Raw genomic sequence first — 6707 nt, 5'->3', positions numbered from 1 at the left:
GAAATAAAAAGTTATTTTTTTATTATTTATTTATTTATAATCGTCAAAAAAATTAAGGTCTCCATAACTTAGGTAGGAAAGCCACAATAATGTTGTGAGTTTTCCATGTAAAGTATTGACTACTATAGACGGCTTTGCCCAGAAAACTCCTGACCCTGAAATTGAGAATGAAATCTCTGATCCACCAATAATAAAATTTGTCGTCATTAATCAAAATCAATTTACACAAAAACCTTGAAAAATTATGCGTATAACTTCGTCATAAATTACCATGTACCACATTGGTGAAAACAGCATGAAATTCTGTACAGTATTTTCGAGTTTACCGTGAACAGACAGGCGAAGTAGAGGAGTTTGTTTTTTAAAATGTATAGATATATAGACTCAAAATAATATAAATATTTTTTTTATGTATTTGTTACAAGTTAAACCTTGACTGTAATCTCACCTGATGGTAAGTGATGATGCAATCTAAGATAGAAGCGGGCTAACTTGTTAGGAGGAGGATGAAATCCACACCCCTTAAATAATAATATGCGTATCAACTTAACACTATCCGAATCACAGAAGTGCTTAATCTGTCGTGATTATAATCATAGAAAATAGATAAAGCGCTAATGGTTACGCTTTTCTCAAGTCGTGATCTACAATCTTGTGTCAATTATACATAAATACATAAAGAAGAGAAATAAAAAAGTGTCCTCCGTCATAAAAAGAAAAGTGAAAAGGAATCTAATTATAAGATTTGTAAACAGTCAATTTAATTGTTTGGACGATTGTTTAGACGAATGTAAATACGATCCAGACAGTTTTATTAGCGTATATCCAAACGATCCTTTTGTGCCTCCGACGAGAGGCTCTTAACGAGGACAAAGAAAAAGAAAGCTCACGACGGACGTACAATTATTTAATGAATTCGCAATTTGCATACCAAAGACGGGTCTAAGAAAAAGTAGAGATCTTCATAGAGCTCTCGGAAAAACAATTACAACAGGTACGAGCGAGTTGACATCAGAAAACACAATTATTGAATGAGAACCTATCAAGTGACGAATAAACCCTTGAATGGCAGAGACTATAACCTTGAGCGAAGTCCCGGACTTGTTACCGATGTATGTAGGATTAAAGACGACTTTTAAAACTAGTTAACACTCCCCTTCTCTACTCAAACCATTCTCCCGCCAATCTCAAAATTATCCATGAAGGATTATCCAACAACAGTATGGACGGATCGAACGCCTCGGTAAGAATAAGCCTAGAGCTAGTCCAGTCGCCCATATCGCCAGCACTCCAACTACTCCCCACCTAACTCATGGAACACTTCGTACTATCTCGTGTCGTCACTCGCACCGACAAGTGCATGTTTGTTCTAATATTATAAACTTGGATAGTTTTTAGTTTGTTTGTTTGGTTATACGCGCCCAAGGTCGGACATTACCTCGCGGGCGCTGCACTTGCCTGCTTATCCTCAGGCGCAGATGATGATTAGATGTAGGCTGCTTCTTCTTCTTTTTCTTTGGCTAAAGAAGAAAAATGAATTCAGAAGTAGGGTAGGGGTAGGGTATGGGTAGGGTGGGGTTAGAGTAGGGATAGGGTAGGGCAGGGTAGGGTAGGAGTAGTGTAGTGTAGGGTAGATGTAGGGTAGGGGTAGAGTAGGGCTAAGAGTAGGTTAGTGTAGAGTAAGGATAGGGAAGAAGTACACATAAGTTAAAGCGAAGCTTGACCGCGTCCGCTAGTAATATATAAAACCAAATGGAAATATGTTAGTAATGACAGTATTTACCATTTTGTGAAGTGCCGTGTGTTTACCCAATGCTTCACATATGGATTGTCACTTTTTTATATTAAAATAGGCCATTAATGATGACGCAATAGGGATGATGACAGTTTTTTAAATTGTATATAAATTAAGAGTACGCTAATAGTAAAGCAATTTTGTAAAAGTAACAGGGTATCTGCGATCATTACTTTCGGAGCTACAGGGATTTAAAGGGTCAGATTTGCGGCACTGCTGCGGATCCCTGAAAAACGCCCCATACAAAATGGTACGAACTTATGACGTCGTAGGCAATTAATGATCGTTAGATTTGTATGGGCATTTAAACAAAATTACTAATATCTTTGTTATTTCTGCGTTTATGTTTATAGTTCATTTATTAAAAAATGTCACATTTAATGTAAGGAAGGTAGCTAAAACTGTATGAATTTCCATCTAATTACGATAAAATATTTTTAGTATATTTTGCAATTATCCAGTCAATCTTTGCTTTTTATGTATAAATTAGTTAACATTGACCTTATTTACCCGAATGTATCATAAAAATCAATATATTCAGACCTAGTCATCATCCTCATTGTATAAAAGTGACACTTAATTTATTTTCTTACTGAAGTAGCAGCTTTATAAATTCCAAAGCAAACGGCACCGGAGTCGTGTAATCGCGCCTCCGTCTCCTATTACTAGTGTCCTTTTGTTCAACCTTAAATTAAAGACTATTGACCTTAACTTTTTCCATTGTCTACACAGGCTACACTATTAGTAACTCTAGAAGTACCTAGTTGTTTCGGTAAATTGCAAGGAAGCCTTCCTGTGTTTGTTATTAGCTGTATTCTTTTATTCAAGTTGTAAAGTTTAACTATTGTTGGTGTAGCCGGTTTCGTTTGAGTTCCATCGGAACTGTTATGCTTGGGGAACTGAGACTTTTGTTTAGTTTCTTTTCCTTTTATTTTACCTCGTTTTGCTCACTTTGCTAAGGTTTTAGTGATGCGTTCGATATGGTTCGATAAGATTAAGTGTAAGATATATTTTTCTACTGATATTTAAAAAAAAAGTAATAATGCAGGTTCGATCCCCGCTCCGTTGTTATATTATCGTACCCACTCCTAATACTTTCCCGACTAGTTAGAATGGGAATATTGGTCACATTTAAAAGATATGACAAATATTATAGTAAAAAAAAATAAAGAGAAATTTCTGATCTATTTTTCTCTCTCTTTAAAATTAGAGGTAAGATTTAATTCTTTATTTTTTTGTTTGTTACGATATAACTCAAGAATAATGGAGCGACTTTTAAAATTCTTCTAACACCTTTAGAAAGCTACATCTCCACTTAGTAACAGGGTATATATTATTGTACGGGAAATTCGTGGGTGAGATCGCGTGGCAAATGTTGTATCCTACTAATATTATAAACGCGAAAGTTTGTATGTTTGTTTGATGTTACTCTTTAACGCCGCTACTACTAAAGCGATTTGGCTTAAGTTTAGAATGGAAATTGATTTTACTCTGGATTAATACAGGCTTTTTATCCCGAAAAAATCCATCGAAAACCTGATGATGGCATTAATGTTTGTTACTCTTTCACGCTACTAAACCGAAGCACCTGAAATTTGAAGTAGAGATAGATTATAGTCTGGATTAACGCATTCATCCCGGAAAAAACCATGGTTCCCGCGGGATTTGTGAAAAACTGTATTACACGCGGACGAAGTCGCGGACGTCCGCTAATAATAAATACAGGTCTCGGTACAATGAGATATTAATATAAGCTCGTTATTAAAAAAAGTAATTCCACCATGTACCCACCAAGTCTCAGGCGTCTGCTAAAGTAAAACCAAACATTCAAAACTGCCAGATTAACTCACCGAAATTATTTACGGGAGTTCTAAAAGTATTACAAAAAGCAAACGAACCCACCTTAACTGAAAACAAAAAAAAAACGACGGAAAAAGACACCGTGGAAATTAGCTCCCTAGCCAGTCAAAGCAAAACTGATTTCGTTTTTTTTTCCACCGCCATGAAAGGCAAGCGCGGAGTTTTTCGGCTGAAAGTCAGTTTTGCGGTCAAAAGGAATGATTTCATTTCGGGCGATGTGCTCTCACGTAGTGCCCGTATTAATTAAATGCAAGCCCCCGAGTCCATTTTACGAGTCCCGCTAGAGTGGAGCTCGTTCCGTTTATCCGCTTCACTCATAAGCAATTACTTTGCGGAACGACTTTTCGAGATTCCCGAACGTGCAAAGAAATTTGCCGCTCCAGTTTTGGCTTAACAAACTTCCGTGGGTTTAGTGGATATACAGGAAACATTGGTGTGCTATTATTTATTACAAGAATATATCTGCTAACTAGAATACAATTCATCATCATTCACAACCGATATTCGTCACACTGTTGAGTACGAGTCTCTTTGGCTAATAGTCCACACTAACCCAAAAGGCAGACTTCATACACAAGAATTAGGAAAACTCTCAGAAATCTCTTTCACCGTTTGAGACCCGTGATATTTATTTTTAGATAAATATCACGGGAATATTTATTTTTATTTTTAGATAGTTGGACGTGCAAGCCCTGGAGCGGGTTGGTACCTACGCTCTTTGAATCGAAGGCAGAGCCATTATCCATATCGGCTATCACGACTTGAAATATGCTCGTCCTCATAAATAAAAAGACCTCCTTAATCTGGACATCTAGCAAATCTCATTTGTAACGGACCTCTACCAACTATAATCTACAATCCACCTTCTAGCTAAATTTCGAGTTAGTTGCAAAATAAAAAGAAATTCAAACAAACTTGCGAGAGCCTGTTTCTAACTGACGACTACCATGGGAAATACTCCCTCTATTCATGAATATGCCTTGCTACCTATACCTAGTAGGTACATATGGGTTCCATATAATAAGCAACACAAGATGGAATAAACATGCAACTTCAGGCGTGTAAAACCAATACTGGCCATTTCTCGGCTCAATTGACCGCTTGCATTGAAATGCGATATCGATTGAGTTGTTTTGAACGGCTGCTTGCATCCAACATTGTTATGTAGCCTATGGTAGAAATGTACGGTTGCATTATCGTACAATGTGTTTTCTTAGTTATTTTACATAATGTTTAAACTTCAATATCGTTGATTCAATGAAACAATACCTGCCTACAATTTTATACTATAGTTAAGTTACGTGCCTACAAAATCATCGCAAAAAGTGATCCGAATTTAGCGACTCCGCTAAGCACACATATGCACAATTTTGTGTTTACATGTGTTAGTTTGTGGACATCTGTTAGTTGACGATCTCTGAGAGAGCTCGCGGTGGATTTCAAGTTGATTCAGTTGAATGCTTCAGAAAGGATCCTTTAACCCTGCCAATGGCGGTTGCCAGCCCGTAATTTCACTCGTGACTGCCTTACTGCAATACGCTAGATAATCCTGGTTTACATCTGATAGTATCGTCGCTATACTTGATCAGTAATGTAGTTAGAGGGTAGAACTGTATTAGTAAGTTAAACGATTCGGTGATGATTGACACTGTTACTTTGTGTATCTGCCATCCTTGATACGTAAAGCTTAGAACCTGCTCTTAGACTACGGCTTCTCCGTTATCAGAAGTAGTATATTTAGTCCGCTCCGCCGATATACAGTTTTTACACTTCTTAAACAACTCAACATTGTTGATAATATTTAGGTATTATGTGTTTTAAAAAACTTTTGTTGTAAATAAGCGACCACGTTACTCAAAGAAAAAAAAAAAAAAAGACCTACACGCCCCCCGGCCCGCGCGTATCATCGGAAGTGTTACGAACGACCTTGTCAAGCTATAACTTAACAAGCTATAACTTAACAAATCGTTAGAGAACACGGCTGTGATGTTTTGTATAACTCGCAATTTCGAAGTTTCGAATTCACCGCTATCTTTCTCATTCTAAAGTATCGTGTTAAACAGAGAGAAATGGAGGTGAATGCGAAACTCGCACTTGCGAGTTATAAAAATATCGTTACAGAATAGCCTAGTTGATCATTGTTACAGAGATTTTCTCGAAAGTAACAAAAGTTCAACTAAATAAAGTTACTAAATAATTAGATACTTACTCAAATAGCAAATTAGGCAGAATACCGAGAAGTTATTTTATTAACTTTTTCTCAAGTTTCCATAAAATTATGTTCTGCGAAATATATTACATCAGCCGACTACCAGCGGTTTCGCGTAGTTCTCGTTCCTCAACACGGCAATAAAATAAAATAAAGCCTATACCACTCAAAAGTAAAAGAATTTTGAAATTCGGTTCAGTAAATCCAGAGATTACACCCTACAATACCATAAACTTTCATCATCATCATTATCAACCCATATTCGGCTCACTGCTGAGCTCATCCCAGAATGAGAGGGGTTAGGCAAATAGTCCTCCACGCTATCAAAATGCGGATTGGCAGATTCACACACGTGGAGAATCAAGACAATTCTTAGGTATGCAGGTTTCCTCCCGATGATTTTTCTTGATTGTTTGAGACACGTAAATTTTTTTTTAAATGCACTTAACTGAAAAGTCAAAGACCGGTTTCGAATCTACGCCCTGCGGAATTGGAGGCTGAGGTCATATCCACTGGGCTGTCACGGGTCTCATGCACTTTACCTCTTTATAACATTATAGATTAGGTATATTTTGTGAAATTACAGTAAAATAACGATACCAATTGAAATGATAACGACTTAATTAAAGAGCACGTTCACGAACTCACTTATCTACGTGGTTAGGAAACTTTTCACGATTGCCGATTAAAGGGAGCCGACAAGAACTCCGAACAGAAAACAGAATATAACGGCAATTGTTACAAAAGTTTCACCCTTCTCGGAACTTGGGTACGAAATTGAAATAAGTGTGGTGGAACCGAATAATAAGTTTTTGTTGTCATAATTCTCGTAATTATCTCTGC

This window comes from Bicyclus anynana, chromosome 17 (assembly GCF_947172395.1).
Source record: "Bicyclus anynana chromosome 17, ilBicAnyn1.1, whole genome shotgun sequence".
NCBI classification, from domain to species: Eukaryota; Metazoa; Arthropoda; class Insecta; order Lepidoptera; family Nymphalidae; genus Bicyclus; species Bicyclus anynana.
The sequence above is the reverse complement of the archived record's forward strand: the minus strand, read 5'-3'. Positions refer to the sequence as shown.